Source organism: Cololabis saira, chromosome 17 (assembly GCF_033807715.1).
Source record: "Cololabis saira isolate AMF1-May2022 chromosome 17, fColSai1.1, whole genome shotgun sequence".
Classification (NCBI taxonomy): domain Eukaryota; kingdom Metazoa; phylum Chordata; class Actinopteri; order Beloniformes; family Belonidae; genus Cololabis; species Cololabis saira.
In genome coordinates, this window is record NC_084603.1 from 33,641,590 (window position 1) to 33,663,234 (window position 21,645).

Here is a 21,645-nt window from a genome sequence, read left to right on the forward strand (position 1 = left end):
CCCCTCTGTCTTTCTGAATCACAGTTCTGTGTTTCACCAAATGTATTTCTATCTGTGCTCATGTCATGAGTCAAAAGAAACAGAAGAGAATCCAAAAAAGCTAATGTACACAGCGAGTCTAGGCTACATGTTATGCTAGTGTACAAGCACTGAAAGCTTCCAAACAAGTGGTTTCTGTGTTCCAAACAAGCGTTAATCTGCTGAAACAGAGCCCTCTTTCAGTTCTGAAATCTCTTGACTTGCAAATGAAGCAATGGGTTTTCCTCTGCTGCTTGAAGAACCCTACCTTCCACGGTGTTTACCAACATTATTTCTTTTTGCAGACCTGCAAATGCACTTCCTCATAGCTGCAAAGGGGAGGGAGCTATAGCTGCCAGCTACTGTTGGGGAGTGAGAGAAACATTTGTATTGTGTTATGTTATGCTTTTGTAAAGATATTTTTTTAACTTTGTGTGATGCAGTGTATGTGTGTCTTATGATGTTATAAGTGCCTTACGTGAATAACACGTTCTTTATTAGCTAAATGTATAATCAGAACTCCTGTTACTTATGTTGAACTCATACTTTGCAGCTAAAGATTCATTGTACAGGGTGACTAATATAAAATTGCATGACCATAGGGCTGTCCTGATGTACATTAGTCAAGCAACAACATTACACCCCGTATGTAAGTGCTCTTGCTGCAGGACTTCCACCTTATGGAATCTAGATCACTCCGGAGTTTTTGTTATTTTTTTCTAACAGAGGAGATATGTGAAGTTAATGCTCAAATTCACAGATTCAAATTAAATACTTAATGAGGCGAGAGTACAAAGTTACATCTGTAGACGTTTTTTAATACATGGATGGCATTATTTTCATGGGAAAATAAGGATATTATGTGTTTTTATTGAACATAAATTAGCTTATTGACAAATCATCAATCCTCAGAGACTTTAACATCCAGCCACCTAATCTTGAAATAAAGATTGGTTACAAGAGTTTAATTTCCAGTTAATGTTAACCTCTTTCTTCAGCATGTTCCTTTCTATTCCCCTTTTCCCACCTGCTCTCTTCCCATTCCTCACCTTATCTTCCCAGAGCGGGATATAGCTTTGCTTGCAGACTCTCCATTCACCTTGTTCCACCTGATATGGACAGCTGATTGACAACCCACAATCCTCTTTCACAGAGGTATCAATTTAGCAAACATGGTTTGACAAAGAACTGCCAAACTAAATGCACACATCCTCATATATTCAAGACGTAACATACCTGTCACTATATATATATATATATATATATATATATATATATATATATATAATGTGTATGTATGTATGTATGTACCCATCAGATCGGACAAAAAGTGGATGCGGATGAATCTACTTGTACAACTAAATCAAACAAGCCAACATACTATTTAATCCTGTTGTACCAGGGTAGGGCACCTACAGAAACGGAAAACAGAACCCTCTGCAGACATTTATCTAGGGTGACAGAGAGAGACAAACTATGAATATTATTTAATAAAAGGTAAAGTTAAGTAGTTAAAACCTACTAAGTACTAAAATAAGTCAATATTGTTTCTAATTTGGCTCAGTCTATGGTTTTATGATTTTTAAACTAAATCTTGACATTTATTTCAAGAATTTAGGAAATTAAACTTTTTTTTTTTTCCAGGGTACAATTAGTTTTAATTCTCAGAGTATTTGTTTTATTGTGCCTGGTATGTCAGCAGGATAGTGTCAGAGATTTGTAGCTCCAGCAAGGTGTCAAAAGGCATATTAGACTGTTCAGGAGGTGATCAAAGAATATGATGTACCATGGAAACTTTAATTTTGATCCATTCTGGATTAGTGAGGGATTACTTTCTGGTTATTTAACCAGGGACCATGGATATTTCCCCTTTTTAGTCTGATGCAGTTGCTTGGTTTCCCTCCCTCCATAATCAAAGATTATAACAAGCTCTACCTATGAAATGTAGAAACTGCATTACTATTGATTTCTTTGTTTTCAAAATATTTATAAATATGTAATCTTTAATCATTGTTGATCTGGGACATCGTGCCATAACCTGATATGCAGTTGTTGTAAGAGGCTATAAAAACTGAAGTGCAAAAATCCTTTGGGTTGTTTTTGCTCATTTTAGGAATGGGAGACTGTGAGAGTGAGATGACACTTGGAAAAAAGTAATTGAATATTTTATTTCAAATGAAATGAAATGTATGTTCAAACATGGACAATAATATTCGTACTGCTTTAATTCATTATTTGTTCAAGTATTACAAGCCTTGATAGTAACAGCTCTTGAGCAGAAATAGAGTTGTGATTAACTTTGACATTGCTCTCCAAACGCATGATTGCAATAGAAACTGCATTCTCAACCACAAACTTATACCCAATATGCAACATTTTCCTCCATCTGTACTCTCAGGATGAAAACAGTGCGTAACTTATTCCTGTTCCTCCTAAAATTAGCAATCATCTCTTGAAACAGATGACGTTTATGTTCAAGATGAAGTAGTTGTTCCCTCACCATGCTACAAATCCGTACATTGGTTTTCTGAACTAGTTCTCTGAGCATAATGTCCACCGAAATGCCTCACAACAGCCGTGTCATTAACCTGTATCGTAGAGAATTTGTAAAGCACTTCAAGCTTTTGTGTGTGTGAAATTAGCTATATGAATAAACCTTTCTTGCCTTGCCTTTAAGTATCCCTTTTGGAGTTTCTTGTGATAACCTCCTTCTTACTTTTTTAGTCACACTTTGCTGCAGGACAAATGAATTGTAAGAGAATGTAAAAGGCACACAAAAAAGTGCCTCTTTGATCAAGTGTGTGGTTAGGGATGGCTTCGGTGGCCTGAAGTCTGCCTTCAATTATGCAGCCACAGGCCTGGACACCTTAGGGACCTCTTGTAGTTTATTGAGCTGTTTCCTCACTCAGTCTATTCTCTTCATTCTTCTTGTATGTTTTGTGTCGTCATTATTCTTATTGTATATTACTGTTTAACATTTTTTCCTTTTGTGTCTCATAAGCAAATATGTAAGATTCAAAACAATCGGTTGGGTTTCTAAACAGGTTGTTTTTTTAATGAATTTAAATGATATGAACTTTGACTCCAGCCTCCAGTGAAACGAACTGATTAACTGAATCACAATGAGTTTGAAAGAAAAGGAAATAATTAACCTGAAATAGATCCTCCTTGATTGGATTGTATTAAACTGGTTTTATGTGTAAAGTGTCTTGAGTTTACTTCCATTATGAACTGGTACTTTACAAAAAAAAAAGTGACTTAAAAGATTTACCTTCGCAGCAGTTGGAAAACCCATTGAAGAGTTGGGATTTTCTCCAAGATTAGAAAAAAACAAGAAACAGATTAAAACTGAAGTTCAAGGTTCTACAATGACACAGGTGAACTTCCAGTAGAAAATACAGATGGAAACTAGCATCAGTTGGTGACTGACATAAGTACACAAACTACAACAGCTTTGATTCTGGCTTTTGAAAAAAGTTATTGGCCAAAAGACTATATGTACATTTTGGAATTTAACCAAATAACATTCGACAAAATAACTTTAAGAAAGCATGCTCAGTTACTGGGCAATCTGTAGCCACGTGTTCAACACGCACATCTCACTTTTCGCCTGTCCTTTTTATGTTGACTGATGTAGGGTGGCGTGTCAAGCTGGCCCCGCAAATAACTCTCCTCCAAGGGTACACTTAAGGGCTGGTCAGGTCTAATGAACTAACACAGGTGGCGGGTCGTGGTTAGGATTTGTTAATCAGGTAACTTTAGTATAAATCATTTTTTTTAACTAATGTATGTATGTATTTATTATAAGCACCAGGAAGTCACAGGTAGGATTTATATTTGCAAGATGAGTAACTGGGGAGACAAGGAGATCCGCAAGCTACTCAGCCGCAGAGACGAGGACGCCATAAACTGGCATATGTCCGGAACCATAAAGTATGGTCAATTGTTTGAACAAGAATGACAAACCAGAGCTTTGCAAGAAGAATGCTCATCCCGATGTTCATCCATCTTCATTTTGAAAATTACACCTGTCTGAGGGCGTATTTCATCCTGCTGGTGTAGGGATAATACGTCATTCTACACACCCTCACATGTTATGTAATGGAGATAACGCCTCCCAACTTGCCTTCCTTCCCCTCAAATTGCCTTCAGGCACCTGGTGGCAAACAACAGACCTTGCATTTATATTACCCGACATGCGTTAAACACTTTTTCCACAAAGTAAACACAAATGAAGCTAAAATCTACACGGTGAACTAAGGCCAAAATGACAAACAGAACAGCCGGCGTTTAATCCCATTGGTTCAAAACAATGGATCATCATCAGGTTGTTATCAAGGATGACACAAGTCTGTTAATAACACTGTCATATGTATCAGGGTGCGTTGAAGAATAAAAACACCTAAAACATGCAGAACATCCGTGACCAGAATTGAAGAAATATTCCCTAGATGAACCTAAACTACATATCGCACACACCCACAGAAAAATACTGTACATGATGATGACAGAGAGGGTGAGGGTGGAGCTGGGATTGGACACCAGGGACTGAAATCCAATAGGAATTGACATAGATCCATACACTTCAGACACCAGAGACTAGGCAATAACCAATCACTGAGGAACTACTAAAAAAAAAAAAAAATGAGTGGGCTCACATTGCGTGAACAAATTTAACAGTCCTTTTTTAACCTCACCCCAAAGTACAGCCAGTGATGTGTCACTAATACATTAAGAAATTGACTCAGACAAAGAAAAGACTGTAGTGTTTCCAGAGTGATGCCCAAATCATACATTGATCCACAAACTACTCTTGGTGACTTAATCAACTAACCTTTTTGGGGGGTCAACTATAATTATGATCAGGCTTATATCCTATTAAATAAATGTCCAAAAGTTGAATTGTACATGTCCCAGTTACTGCAGACATTGCTCAATAGAGATGTAGTTTTGAAGGCTTGTCAGTGCAGAGGAATGAGGAAAAGGCTGTAACGAGAATTTAGCCTTTTACAGTCAGTCATAGTGTCATGTGTCATGGGATCCCTGTAGACTTGTGACCTTTGATTCTCTTGCCATCCACCATGACAGAATTCATAGGGGATGAGACTGGCCTCTGATCCTTGGAGTTGACATGTCAAAAAACTCTGTTTGTTCCAGTGTCTATCTGCATTTTGTTTTTATGTAGGTTGAGAGAGTGTGTTGCTCTTTGTCTGTCATCATGTCCCAGCTTGTTTAAATAAGTGGCATCATCTCTGTCCAGATTGTCTCTCTTGGGTTAGAGTCCTCCTCCAAATACAATGCAGAATATTTCATCTGAACCTCCTGAACTGAGATCAAACGCTTAAATCTTCGTGGTCAAAGCAGGTAACGTTAATTTAACTTTTTCTCAGTGTAACATATCTATACAGTTATACGCCTGTGAAGTGGGCTGATTAAAACATTTTACATATGGCAGTGGACCCACTGCACTAACAGTATCTAGCAGGTGTGGGCCAGGCGAGGTAAGTGCAGTGGGGAAAAAAAGTATACTGTTGAAATTAGATGGAAAATAACTTTATAGTGCAAATCCCTGGATAAATATAACATTTTTTCTTTCCCTGACGCATGAGTCACGGCCTCACTTGCCTCCCATGACCACACGTCACTGCCCATGCGTCTCAAGTGATGTCCATGAGCAATCTGATTGCAAAAACTGAGAGCACAGTTTAGTAAAACGTGCACAAAGATTTTTATTGACTTTATTTTTTTTGTAGTATACAGCACAGTTTAAAGGCTTTAGACTATAATTTTTTTTCAATTTAAAAGACATAAAATTGCCACCAGACACACTGCATTGGATTTAAGGGAGAGTTTTCCTCTTAAACATGCTTTTGGCATCTGTTGCCTAAACATGTTTAGTATCCTCTATGTACCCCCGAGAGCATGTTTGCTGACAAAAGATTCCTTTTAATAAAAGTTCAACATGGTAAATAACCACAAAGAAGGAAAGGTTTGAAAACAAAACTGAAATTTTAAATATTTCCTTTAAAAATATTCCCATTCTCTTTGAATTACCTACCGACATCCAGTCCCGCCCTCTGACCACGTCAGTGTCTGCTGTCTAAATCTGTTTATATAGTCATCCTTGTAGTGCACTTACTATCGTGTCTGTGTTTCTCCTTTCTCTGTTCTTCATTTTTTCTGTCTGTTTTCTCTTTTCCTGCTCTGACCAGCTGGTTCAGCTGGAGGGTCCACCCTTATGATCCAGGTCCTGATCAAGGTGTCTTCCCTCTTAAGGTTTTCTCCTACTAGGGGAGTTTTTACCTGCCAGCACAATAAAATTGAATTGAATTGTTATTCCGGCCGGACCCCCCACCCATCTGGCGCCCCGGCTGGCCAGAGGGGGCATGTATAGCCCAGGACTGCTGCATGTTTTTGAGGGTAGCTCACATTAGCTACCCAAGGGAACACGGGGAGAACATGCAAACTCCACACAGAAAGATCCTTTCGCCAACCCCACCCAGGGTGTGGGCGCTGAAGTAGGAAGAAGGTCCTGGGTTCAATTCCTGCCGTGGAGTCCAAGTCTTCATGTTGCTAAGCTTTGTTCTTCCTCTTCATTGATGTTTTTATCGGTTTTCTGTTTTCTTCCGGCTTTCCTGTCCCTCATGAGGATCCGCTAAAGTTTGTGACTGGCCACACCCACATATAAAACCATGCCCCTCCATGTGCATATAAGAACATGAAATGTAAAAGAGCCATGAAATAAATAACCCATTATGAGACAAAAGTGTCATGAAAAAAAAAAAGATTTTATTAATTCATTTTGTATTATTTAATTGTCATATTAATTGATTTAATTGAAAATCTCATAATTTAAGTATTCATTTATTTACTTTTGAATGAAACGGTGTTCCATATTAACATGTATATGTGTGTACTTATGTAAATTGGTATGTAGGTCTATATGTTAAGGATTCTGTCCTGGACCCAAGCGCACGACACCAGACAGGTTCAAAGTTAGCCAAAAAGGCGTAGTTTATTCTCACAAACAAAAAACACTGCCTCCTTAAATGGCAGGGGAAAGAAAACTCGCTGTACGAATACAGGAAAAAAGTCCTCAACAAAAATCCACAAAGTAATCCAAGAGAAAGGTCCTCAGCACAATCCACAAAGAATCCAGAAAACCCTGATCACATACAGGAGTGACAAGGCGAACTCACAAGGGTTTGCCAGCAGTTCTGATCTTTATATGAGCTCCCAGTAATGACCTGATGCACTACAGCTGCGCTCCCGTGGCTCAGCTGCGCCACCCGGCTCGTCGCCGGGCGCGCAGATCTCTGGCTCTGCGCTGCGCAGACTCTGCTTCTGCAGTGCGATCGGGCCAAGGGGAAACCCCAGCTGGCCGAGACATAACACTATATATGTTTAAGCACATGTGCATGTATCTAATTAGCATTTATTTATAAATATAGCTCTCTATGCATGTGTGCTAATCTTGAATGGTTATATACTCCCCACACTTACTATAAAATATCTAAATAGATGATAAACTTAGGACATGAATGTACTGTCACATAGGTGTTTACTCATTTGTTTGTCTTTTTTGAGGAATGCACAATTATTTCATGTATATACACACACAAATGGCTAAAAGGTTGTGTATGTATAATTGGCTGTATAATTGACTGCATAAATATTTCTTAATATTGGTATATTTACGTAAGTATGTGCATTTAAAGATACATGTATGGGTATTTATATACATAGATGGTATTTACATGTTGCTTTCATGTAATTGAATAGTATCTATTTTAGTTCTGACAGAATCTTTTTTTTCTTCTTTGTTTTGTTTTTTAGGCGTCTATAAAATAGGGACTGTCAAGAGGGCTGATCCACGTGACCCTGCAAAGGATAAAATGGGTAATGGATAGGATAATGGATGGAAGAGGGCTGTTGAAGGAAACACTCACGCATAAATAAGAACCTCTGTTGCAAGATCAAAATGTTTATAAATGTGGCTTACAAGTTTTACTGAATTTGGTATTAATCATTGATATAATATAGACAACTGGGAGGAAATTTAATAGAAAACTTTTAATTGTCGACTAGCCTTCCTGTCAACACTCTACATAAAAAAAGAATATATTCTGTATACCCCTTTTTTAAAAGCAGTCTGGGATATTATTCAGTCTAAGCCGGTTTTGAAAGACACGAAGATAAGCCTATAAACTGGAGGAGGCATGGGGATGCTGTACACTTTACCTTGAATACTTCTGAGTGCACCTATGTCAACAGTTTAAAAGTTCGGACTTCTTTTTTTTTTTTTCTGGGCAGAAGAAACACACATTTCTACGACATTTCATATTTTCAATAACACCTCATGAGAGAATGGATTCAAAGCCTGCCCCTGACCCAGAATAACATGTTTCAGTACTGACATCAATAAGAATTTCTGAGAGCGCACAAACTTTTTGAAATATTCCTCTGGCATTTTTATATGATGTACCGCATATGTCAAAGTCGAATATACATAAAGGGCTATCATTACAGGGAAAATTACATGAGCGACTTTAGATTCAAATACTTAATTTCCTTTACTTCATGTTAGTCCTATAGTGCAAAGAAAACTGTCCTCTCTTAAGAGGCAAAGTATTAATAATATGTCAGTCTCAAGAAAGAGGCTGTAAGGGAGTGTTTGCATGCATGCAGCTGTCATTCCCAACCTGCCTACTGAAATATATTGTACTAGGAACTGAACTTTTAGGTATTATGCAACTGAAAACCATCTGGGGAGAGGCATTTCAAAGAGGCAGGAGTTCCAAAAAGCAGTGACTTATTACCAAAAAGCAGTGGTTTATTAACAAAAACAAACAAAAGTGCTGCTTAGCAGGATGGCAAAAACCCGGAACAAGAATCAAAAACTACATGAACCTGACATGGAAACACGGAGGGAGGAAACAGTACGGACCAGCAGGGAACAAGGGAAAGACAAGACCAGATATACCCAAGGGTTAACGAGACACAGGTGAAGACGATCAGGGCAGATGGGAAAAAGGAAAGTCAAACCAGAACTGAAATACAAATACACGTGCTTCAAAATAAAACAGGAAACCAAAACCATGACATTATGTTGTAAAACGTCTCCAAAATTTTTCGATGGAAACATGTTACCAGTCTATTGTAATTCACACTGTCACTTATGTGTCCAGACGAATCATATTTTGCTATTTTGTCAGGACCCCTGAGTTTTACAAATTGATGCAGACCCTCCCCGCTGGGGAGTCGGAGTCTGTATTTATTAAAGGTATTGTGACATGAAAAACACATTTTTCTTGATTTTTTTGTGTTTTGTTGGGTGTCTTGACATCAATTACACCCAAAAAACAACGAACTTTTAACATTCAGTGTATTGTGTGCTTTCTGGGATTTTCCGCATAACTGTGCAAAAACGGCGCACCTGGTTTGGTGGCGGGCCGTGACGTCAGGGCCCGCTAAATCACCGCCCCCTCCACCCAGCTCCCTGCCTCCTCTCCTCTCCAGCGCACCATAAAGGCTGATTTATGGTTCCGCGTTACACCGACGCAGAGCCTACGGCGTAGGGTTACGCGGCGACACGCACCGTACGCTGAACCCTATGGCGTAGGCTCTGCGTCGATTTAACGCGGAACCATAAATCAGGCTTAACAAGGAGCTGTTTAGAGCCTCTTCTGTTTTCATCACCGGAGGAAAACTGCTAAGAAGACCCGCGGCCACTGACTGGACTTAAGATAAGGAGACACTGCTGCTTGCATGCCTTTATTTTTATGATTGTTTGCTGTGGACTGTCTGCTTCGCCCTGCTGCTTTTCCGTGCATGCTTCGCCTGTCGCTCCCGGCTTAACTCTCCGACGCCGCTGTGAGCATATTGCTCGCGGGGAGCTGCGGTCCCGGTCCTCTGGTCCCGGTTGGACTTCATCCCCGGGCTGTAGTCGCCCTGTCTGGGCTGTGTGTGTGGGTGTTTGTGGTGTGCGCGCGTGTGTGTGGAGACGCCGGCAGAAGTTTGTAGCAGTTGGTTGGAGGAGGTTTGGAGGAGGAGCGGGGCAATGATTGACAGGAAAGGGGAAAAAGGACCCGTTTTTCACGGCGCAAAAAAACACTGTAATAAAAAGCCAGGAATAGAGTACTAGAGTGAAGTTTTTCTTGTTACACTCTTTTAGACACATTTGAGGGATGTTGGCCAAGACTTTTAATAGTGTTAAAAGCATGTTAAAAATGATGTCACAATACCTTTAAGTGTTGTTCATATGTTTTTGGTTCTTAAACCATGAAATTGTGGCACCTATTTCAACTGCCACTAACATACTTAAAGTTTAACCCAATGATTTAACCTAATTATTTCCAGACAAAGTGTTTGTGACACTGTTGTCATATTTAACTTTGTAAGGTTGCATATTAGGTTGTACTTCATTAAAGCTCAGTTAAGTTAGTCACATGCTAACTGTTACAGGCCCGTGATGTCTAAACCTTCCTAAAAACAAGTCCATAAAAGACACAAATTGGGGAAAAAAATGGTTATCTCAAGGTACTCTCAAGTCGTACTGTATGTTTGGAAATCATGTGACTTCATCCCAATTCCTCTGACCTTATGAGATCTTGTGAGTGTCAGTTCCTCCTTGTGGACTCAGATACGGGAGAAAATCTTCTGTATATAATGCTGGGAAGTTTGACTAAATATATTATATAAATGAGAAACATTTGTGGCAAGAGGCTCTCATCCCAATGAATGATAATACACATGAATACCAAAGCTGCCCAACAAACGACTTCTGATGTAGCCCTGGCCACATGTGTACAAGTGATATATTTGTCACAATCATCCCTTTAATTAGGGCCCGAGCACTGACAGTGTCTGTAGGAATTTTTTTCTCGTTTTTGTTTTTCTCGTTCTCGTTTTTCTTCCGATCAAATGAGGGCCTTTTTGCCCCCTTAAACGTGCCCCAAAAGTCACCAAATTTTGCACACAAGCCAGGCCTGGCGAAAATTTTGATATTTAATGGTTTGCATTAATGGGCGTGGCCTAATGGCTCAACAGCGCCCCCTAGAAAACTTTGTGCCTCAAGCCCCACAATACGGTTTGACGTACATGCACGAAAATCGGTACACACCTGTATAATGTCGCAACTTAAAGAAAAGTCTCTTGGTGCCATGGCCGAAACCGAACAGGAAGTCGGCCATTTTGAATTAATCGTGTAATTTTGGCAAAATTTATGCCATTCCTTCGGCAGTTAATGCGGGCCGAACCGTAACGTGCACCCAGGTGTGTATGTGTATACATCAAAATGTGCGTCTCGATCCTGCAACGACGCGCATTACTTTTCTAAGTCAAAAGTGTTACCGTGGCGGGCCGCTCGGTGGCGCAGTGGGTTAAGCAGCGGCTCATATACTGAGGCTACAGTCCTCCTGCAGCGGTCGCGGGTTCGAATCCAGCCTGAGCACCTTTGCTGCGTGTCTTCCCCGTTCTCTCTCTCTACCCCTTTCCAGTCTGCATCTCCAATAAAGGGCCACTAGAGCCCAAAAAAATCTTTAAAAAAAAAAAAAAAAAAAAGTGTTACCGTGGCGACGATAGACGCCAAAAAGCGAGCCCCCCCCTTCATCTGATTGGTCAATATTTGATAGTTCCTACTTTCTGCCATAAGGTTTGAATGGTTTGATATAAAGACTCGTGGGTGATGTCATCGGACTTGGTTTTGAGTCCTTGAACATAATTGGTGCAAATTAGCCCCGCCCCTTTTTCTGATTGGTCAATATTTGATAGTCCCTATTCTCTGCCATAACTTTTGAACGGGTTGTGATAAAGACATGTGGGTGGTGTCTTAGTACTCGGTATTGAGTACTTGACCTTCATTGGCCTGAATTAGCCTCGCCCCTTCTTCTGATTGGTTGATATTTGATAGATCATATTTTCTGCCATAACTTTTGAATGGTATGACATACAGAGTTGTGGGTGGTGTCATCGGCTAAATGTCCAGGCCTGATAACATCTACATGCAAGTCATACATGCTTCCACTGCAGCCTGAACGTGCACTAGGGTGCGAGGGCCCGTTCATCGCTGCTTGCAGCTTTAATTGGGTTTGGGTTTTCCTGTGTTCTTTACTTTTTGACCTCTGTCATGTGTTTGGTTGTTTTACTCCTTGGGTTTTCAGGCAGATCAGTTTTGTTCTTGTGATTTTTCAAGATTAGTCTAGTTTTTCTGATGTTGCCCTTATTAAGCCTTTTTCTTTGGCTCATCCTGTTTGTTTACATCCTTCACTTTTCAAACTGTGTCTATATTGTACCATTTTCCTTCCTTCTCTGCTGGTACAATGTACGTTGGTTAAGTTCCTTGTGTTTCTTAAGGTGCTTTCCTTTGTGCTCCCATCCGTTGCATGTATTTACTCATTAGTTTGTACTTTTGAAATAGGGTGACCTGTTTTGTTTTCAAAGGCCTTTGATTACTCCTGCCTCCCAGTCTCCGGCATTTGGGTTATACTCCTACAATGTTAACACTTACCAGCATCATTTCCAAATCATTTTACTATTTTAACATATTAGTCTCAAAACAATCTGTCATCATCTTATTCTCTTTAATCATGCACATCTTTCTCTAATTTCTGCTCCTTGGAGTGTTCATAATTGGTGAGCTTCGGGTCTAGCAGGTAACTGGCATATGGGCGTGATGAGAGCATAAGTGATCCATCCTGTCATTATTCACAGCTCCTGTCCCCCATCCTTACACGTACCTAAATTACTCACAGAACTGTGCACAAGGCCTCGATGTAATAGTTTTATAGTGATGCCATGATTCTTGGTTGAGATTGAAATAATTTTTTTCAATTCGTCAAAATAAAAGTCTCCACCAAGTCAAGAGGCTGGGCACATCTGAATTGTAAATTTGATAGCGGTAATTTTAAAAGCGATGAGGGCCAATTAAAGCAATTTCAACTTTAGCTTTAGCAAAGGATTCAAGAGCAATTAGCTATGACCCAATTGACCAAACCATTTTGATTTAGAGGGACAAATAATGAGGCTGTAAGGAGAAATTAAGACATATAAAACTGAAAGCACTGTTGTTTGACGTGCAGGCTGTCATCAGTAAATTGCTCCTTACTTTGTTACATGAGATTTCATTTCTAAAGTATTACCATATCTCAAAAGTTAAGAAATTAAATATAATATAATTCAAAGAAAGGTTACATTCTTTTATAGTTTCACAAAAATAAAACCACCTTTTATCACCTTTTGTATTATTCTTTTTATTTTTTAGAGTCGTTTTTTTTCTGTCCCTTCTTGCATCTAAGATTCATACCCATGTGTGAATATTAATGTCTGCTGTTCATTTACATTACAATACATGTGGAGGATGTAGATGTACGACATTTAGCCTCAAGGCCAAAGTACCTGAGGCTCTGTGTTGTTGCATACAAATCATAAACCAATTAACGATAAGCAACCATCAAGCTTATTACCAAATTTAACTTGTTGCTTGTATTTTGTGAAGCAGGTGAAGCCAGAAGAAATCTTGTTCTTTTCTGCTGCCAAGTGTTTTACAATTTCTGATGATTCCATGGAATTTTCTAAATCTTTAATTGTGCATTTATGTCAATAATTGTTACGTTGTAATGGAGTTTACCACAAAAAAGGTGGAAATATTGTCATTAAAGGCATTATTTAAGCAGTTTCAATTAGGTTGGTTTGTTTTGTAACTCTTCTTTAAAAGGTATAACCTTCTCTATAGCAAACTGAAAGACTCTGCTTTCTGAAAATATTGGATCCAGCCATAATTCAGAATTATCTGAATATGAATGTTCTTGGAAATCACAGTTTTTTTTTCATTCAATTTTGATCTGATCATTATCTAAGTCACAGTCAAGGACCAACACAATGTGCTGAAGATGATAAAGCAACAGTAGTCTTTTCACATGTCTTTCCTGAACACACCCTTTTGCCACTTCAAGAGGATCATTTTTTTTTTTTCTCAAGTCAGGGACATTTCAAAGCGTTAGGTTAGCCTCTGGGAATCATGGCCGTACTAGTCGATGAGAGTAATGTCACAGAAGGCGCGATGAAGCTGTTTAGAAGTGTCCCAGAAGCAACCGTCCGCTCTGCTCCACTACAGATACAAGTTAAATCTATTCTGGCACTGGACCACAACTAAGATGCATCAGTTTACACCCAGCAGATCAAACAGGGAGGAAGTCAGACATGAGAATCGCACATAGAATCTGGTGAATTTTCAAAAAGTAAATGTGGGCTCAGACTTGTACAACCATGTTAATCTGTGGAGGCTGTGGGTAAATAGTCCAGAGGGTTTGATAATTGTACCACCTATGAGGAGAGGTTTAGACTACAAGTCTAAAAGCTTATTTCATTTGACACCACTCAGCCTTTGTTTATGTATAATGTACAAAAAAGAAGACATGAGGAGTTATACGTCTTTAAATGAGCAGACTATCGTGCGATTCTCACGATGTTGCAGCCTTCAGGTAAACTTGTATTCTCATGAATTCATAGCTTTTGAAATGCTCCCGGTGACGCTTGAGGACATAGGACAGAGTATAACCACTGTCCCGAACCGGAGCACGAAAGTTCCAGTTCTGTGGGGAAGCTGAATTCCTCCTAAGGTTCAGAAGGTGGACACCAAATCTGGCATCCTGTAGAATATTTTAATAAACTTGGGAATTAATTATCCTTTCAATAAGGGAAAGTAATTCAGGACCTGAGAAGGACCTGAGAAAGTGAAACAAGCCCAGATTTTCATTTCACCATACTTAGGCTTGCTGATTGCAAGGCAAGCTTAAGCAAAGTTCAAGCATGAAGCATTACAGTGGCAAATACCCCCACTGCGTGTCGAGCTGCCCCACAAATAACTCTATCTAGGTTGTCAACTGCCCTTTTTACATTGACCGACGCGGGGTGGCGTGTAAAGCTGGCCTGCAAATAACTCACCGAGGGTAGTCTTAACTGCGGGTTAGGTCTAATGTAAACAGAACTAACGCAGGCTGGCGGATCGTGGGAGGGGTTTGTTGATCAGGTAACCTGAGTACAACTTACCAGGGACGTTTTTATTTATTTATTTATTTTTATTATTATTTTATAAACTAACTAGTCATATGGCCTCACTGTTTCCTCTTTTGGAGAAGCATGATTCACATCAAGAGATGCTACTCATGAAGAGCAAAGGTAAAATGAGTGTCTTTCATCAAAGCTGCTCTGAACCACACATCCAATTAATTTCCATTAATTTGTGTTACTTACTTTTTCCTCCAGCAGTGTTCAATGGGTGTGTTCAATAAATGTACAATATATTTTAGATTACTGTAGCAGGGCGAGTGCTACGGGGCCCGACCGACAGGACAGAGAGGACACAGGGTTTCAGTGCAGAACTCCTTTATTCACCAGATGCCAACACCCACACGTGCACAAGCACCTTCTCCCACAGCAGCCGCCTTGCTGCTATGCAGCCACGCCTTATGAAGGCAGGCAGGGTGGAGAGGTTGATGGGACACACCTGTGACCCATCACCTGAGTGGCTGCTCCTCCACCCTGCCACACACCCCCATCGCCACACTCAGGCCGGGGTCCATCCGGCCGAGCCAACTCCCCCCCCCCGCCCCCCTCGGAGTGGGAGAGGAAGCCCGGAACCGCCGTCTGCGCCTCCGGGCCTTCCCCATGGGACCGGTCGGGAGGTCGCCCTCGGCGGCGGGCCGACCACCGAGAAAGCCACTCCGGGACTGGGCCCAGGGTGGCCTCGGGCCAGACGGCATCCGCGGCCGTGGTCGGGGTGCGTCGAGGACCACCCCCTCTCCGACACAGCACTGCTCCAGCAGCTCGTCCACTTCCGGAGCTGGCGCGTCCAGGACCGCCTCCGCCGTGACGCAGCACTGCTCCGGCCGCTGGTCTGTCCCCGTCTCCGCGACGAACCTCAAGCGTGGCGCCGGGGTGGGTCGCGCTGTGGGTCCCGCTGTCGCTGGGGCCGCCCCAGAGCCGTCGCCTGGCGGCCTGTCGGCTGCAGCGCCACCAGCGCTGCCGCGGCGCAACTCAGGCGTGGCGCCGGGGTGGGTCGCTCCGCGGGTCCCGCCGCCTCAGGAGCCGTCGCTTGGCGGCCCGCAGCCTCTGCCTCCCGGCCTGCCACCAGCGCTTCCAGCGCTGCGAGCTGCTGCTCCCCCTGGCCCTGGAGTAGGGCTGCTAGGTCCGCCAGGGCATGGGCCAGCACCTCCAGGGCCCGCTCCGTGCCTCCCTCCTCCATCCCGTCGGGCCCCACGTTGGGCGCCAGTGTAGCAGGGCGAGTGCTACTGGGCCCGACCGACAGGACAGAGAGGACACGGGGTTTCAGTGCAGAACTCCTTTATTCACCAGATGCCAACACCCACACGTGCACAAGCACCTTCTCCCACAGCAGCCGCCTTGCTGCTGTGCAGCCATGCCTTATGAAGGCAGGCAGGGTGGAGAGGTTGATGGGACACACCTGTGACCCATCACCTGAGTGGCTGCTGCTCCTCCACCCTGCCACAATTACATTATGAGAAATTAACACAAATATTTTACATGGAGTTTTTTTGCCAGCATTTAATAGAGATTTTAAAATGAATTTTTATTTCATTAGTTGGTTTTTAGTTTATTATATACAGAAAGACAAGTTAATGCTTCCTCCCATCTTCAGGATTAAGTATGTAACATATATTTTAATCATCTATAGAAATAAAGATAATGCCGGACGCACTGGTAAATGGTAGTTTTTAATTGGTAATGATTTTCCCCTAACATATACTGGATGATGTGTGAATCCACCAGAATGCAGTAACATCTCAATAACAAAGACTGTCAAATAAATGGACAAAATTCAATACTTCAGCTTTCAAGGACATCAGTGCATTTAGAACGTAGTGCTGCTCTTGGGTTGTTCAGTGTGAAATAACTTGTGATGCTTTTAAGCTATGAGCACCCTTGAATATCACAAATACATATTTTGTTGCTAAATACCTTTTGCAGCGTCAGTAAAATGTATCTTTGGCTGTGCATTGTGCTACCATGCATGATTTAGTTTTGGCCAAGCTTTAACTGTCAATGCAGGCTTTCAGACTCGACTTTATGACCAGAACGTGTTTTTGCAGCAAACAAAACCCAGACTAAGATAACTCTAAATAAGTACCTGACCGTTAGCAATATAGATATAGAGATATTTGCACTGATATCCTATGTTTGATTTTGCCACAAGCATTTTTGTCATCATGGTATTGAGGGTAAATCCAATATGTTGAGACCCTTATTCCTTCCAATCTATGTAGGTTCCTAGAATATAAAAGTCACTTCAAACAAATAAAAATGTTCTATATGGTTTGAATGTTGAGAGTGAGCACATTAGAGGAGCAGCCAGGTTAAACATCTAAATAAATAGAGTTTACATTTGTAGAAACATGTGGAAGATGGATCTGCCAAGCATAACAAAAGGGGGGAACCAAAGAGATTTCTGGATGTGGTGAAATAAGACATCAATTTGAGTGGTGTGACAAAGAAGATGCAGAGAACAGGTAAAGATGGAAAAAATAATTAAAGCTGTGTTAAACCTGAAAAAGAGATTGTAAACAAATATGTTTGTCTTGTTCAGAACACAGCATTTTGTGAAGCCTATAGGCTCTTAGATTTTCATTCTCCTTAATCATTAAGTGAGAGGTATACAGACTGTCTCTCATGTTCACTGCTTTTTTCAGCAGTCTGTCTTAAAAGGTTTTTGTCTATTCGGTCTTGCCCTCATACACACATTTGGTGCAGCGCAGGGCTGGTAGGACTGAGGTGGTTGAATGGAAATGACTTCACTGGGCCTGCTGCTACCTAGGGTCCTCTGGGTCGCACTAGCATGCCCTGCGGCAGCAGAGTTAATGGGATAGCAGCAGGAATGCTGATCAAGCACACTGGTGCTACACACTCTTTCACACACGTACACCCAAAGCAGCAGCAGTAGAGAAGGATCATCCACACATTTGCACAGACACACCTTTACGCACACAATAAATAAAAAAAATATAGTTATCATCATTTAACAGAGATCAACTTTAAAGAAACTCCCATTGACACACTCTCACACAAAAATCATCACCTCCCTCAGGACCTTTTATGACTCATCTGTCCCAAAAATGTCTTCTGCAGTAGCTTTACTACACACACAACTCAATGCTTGCATCAATGCACTCCAGCAGACATATTTCCTCCCAAGTCACAGCAGTGAGGGACTGACACTATCACTGTAGCATCAGCACCTGCAGAGTGCAGAGACTTGAGATAGATAAGCCATATAGATATGTCTCCATTTCTTAATCTCCTAACAGTGGTGACCTATGTCAAACAGAGATAAAAGTATAATGAAAATGGAATGTTTGGTTACCTTTTTTTGGTCTGCATGAAGGGGATTACTAATGGGCCAATCCTGCTTCACATTGATGAAAAGGAAGAAAGCTAGTTGGACAACAGGAGAAGAGACAAACAAAATGGCAAGTTAATGCCATTTGTTGAGTAACATTTATCTCTTTATTTTTTTGTGCCACATTTTGCCTTTTCCTACAGATGAGGTGGGATTAATCTCAGTAAGCTAAAATGGTGGTTTTAACCTTCACGCACAGACTGGCAGTGAGCTGCGAGCTGCCCAACAAAATACAGTAGATAGTAAGAGAATAGGTCTATTGTATATTTTCACATGTTTCAAATGTATCTGGGATCGCTTCCCCCTTTTCACCTTTTGCACTCTCGCGCAACAAAGACAGGAAACTCAGTGATTCAGTGGTTTTGCTCATGGAAGAAAATGTGTACCGAATACCAATGAAAATGTAAGATGATGCCAAAAAAAAAAGTTATGAAATAGCTTCTGTAATCGATACTTCTCTTTGACAAACAGTCTGTAAAGAACGAAAGGTAAGGATGCCCTGTGCTAGAAAATAAAGGTTTCAAATTTGCAGATCAATTTCAGCAATGGTATATTACATCTTACTGGCACAAACAGTTTTAAAATGACACTCATGTAACATACTGGACTAAGCTTCTCTTGGAATGATTAAAGAAAAAGCGCTTATGGATTTTGTCAGAGTATCTACCAGGTAACTATGGTAATGAGTCCTTTTTCAGGCAGTGATGATGGTGATGACACTGATGGGGGAAAAAGTTTGAAGAGTTATTTACATGATCGGAGAAACTGAATATTTTCCAGGAAGAGTTAAGTGCAGCAGATTTCCTTTACCTGCACAGAGCTCACTCATCAAACAAAACAAAAAAAAGTCTTATTCAACTGTTTCCAAAACACATACTGTAACTATCAGTGTCAACAGGTTATAATTTGCAAGACTTTGGTGTTCTTAGATCTCAGCTTGGGACTACATGAAAAAACAGAGTTATCAGCATGTATTTTGCAATGTACAGTGACCATAAAAAACATCTTCTATTCTGTTTGTTGTCTTGCAAATCTGCTGACTATATCATTATTTGCAAAGTATCCACAACAACAGCAAACTATTTCAGTTTTGTCATCCATCATGTATCATGCTGGTTAAGATTGTGTGAGGCGAAATGTAATTCATTATAATTCTCCAACTTGTGATAAGTGTCTAAACTTAGCCAAAAATGTGATTTAAAAAAATGGATGTGAAGAGTAAAATTGCATTTTAAAAAGACAGACCCAGATTCCCTATATAACTGCTCTGTGTTATTTTTAGCCGGAGAGATTGTGTTGGGCAATATGTGGCCAAAATTTCTAAAAACGTTCGGGACAACTTTCCTGTGCGTTGTTGATGTTTTTGTCAGCTTAGTTTGTGCCCAATAAACTTCAAATGAAAACAGAAAATATTGATGTGCAGCACTTCTGCCAGGGGTTCCAAGAGAACTGAGAACCAATTTCATATAGTACACGCTACAAATATTGGATCTGATTCCTTGAGAAAGTGCTTTATCATTGTGCTGCAGTATGTTTACAAGTACTCTATGTTTCTGAAATCTTTGGTTTACTCTTAGAATATTTCAGTATCCCTTTGTCACAGGTGGCTTGTGTATTTGATTATCCTTGTGCAGTGGAATAAAACCACAGCTTTTGTAAAACGTATGCTATGTGTTTTATATTTCTCCAGAAGTTAAGAAACGGTTGATACTCTCAGACAAATTCTTGACATATTTTCTTTGACAATTTTTTCTTCTCTTTTCTGTCACCCTCATACTCCTTTACCTCTTTCCTTATCTATATCTCTTCCTGCAGACATTTTCTGACTGAAAGAACATTTGATTTAAATCATGCAGTTACTTTGAGCACATCTAACCTTTAACCTTCACTGTCAGACTACCATGAACAAATCAGATGGCTGGTTCCACACACTGCAGGCTATATAGTAACACCCAAAAGTTGTAAATGTCTAAATATAGATGATGACATTAAATACTGTCCATTCTGCAGCCTACAGTCCATATAATACGTTGTTGTGGCAATTTTTATAAATTGCACAGAGTAAAGTACAGACCCTTAGCAAACTACAACATCGGTGAGCTCGAGATTACCAAAGTTTATTTTAGCTGATGTGCAATCAGGACAGTCAACATGCAGCACACAGGCTGGACAGTTGAGTCTGAGGCAACATGCTGTTACACTTCTTTTACAGGGGAATGGGTAGGACCTGACAGGTGAAGCTGGTTAGATGAAAGGCAGGAAACCTGACAGGTCATTCAAGGGACACTGTGGCTCCCTGCACCCGACACATAGGTGCTAGTTCTCTTAGAGAAAGGCATACATTGCAACAGAGATGTAACCCTTTCATCTGCATTTAAATATTTTATACCCCCCTCTTCTCATCCTGGTTCTCAAGTCTATTGGCCTTTTGTTGGTATATGCATTTACACAGCCGTTGGCCTTTCGTTATAAAGCATATAATGTTTGCAGTTTTCCATGACAACGTACATTGTGGAAACAAACTATAAAGGCCCTGACACACCAAGCCGATTTTCGGCGGTCGGGCCATCGATGAGCGCTGTCCTCCTCCTTGAGCCCCTGAATACAGACTACCGCTGCCTGCTGGTATGGAGGGGAATTACCTCTCACGCATGCGCAGAACGTTTGTGCTAGTTCGCCGTTGGGTGTTGTATTTGCGGTGTGTCTAGTAAGCCCGACCATGCCCGACACAGGCGACGCGAGCCGACACAGCAGTCGGCAGAGAGCGGGCGACGTCGGGTTGGTGTGTCCTGGGCTTAAGGCCTTATAGGGTAGATTGTGATGAACAAAAGGATACGAAATTGAACACAAATTTAATGGGAAATATGAAGTAAAACCAAAGTGGCTCAAAACAGCCAAAAAGCTGAGGACCTCCAAGGGTCAAGTTTACTTTTAAATCAACAGTATTTTTTTCATTTCTTAATTTTGGCAGTACCATGCTTCAAGACCTTAAGAAAATCCAATGACAATAGTAGTTTGAATCAAGTCTTATAGCACATTTTTGCAGAAAATATCAATTGCACAATTGCAAAAAAAACACATTTTAATGATGTTTGTGACGTATTTATTTTGAAATAATTTTTTTTGAAAATGTCCCATTGCGGGCAGCATGTTGGCTTAGTGGTTGGCATTTTTAGCCTCAGAGCAAGAAGGTTCCTGGTCAAATACTGGGCCCG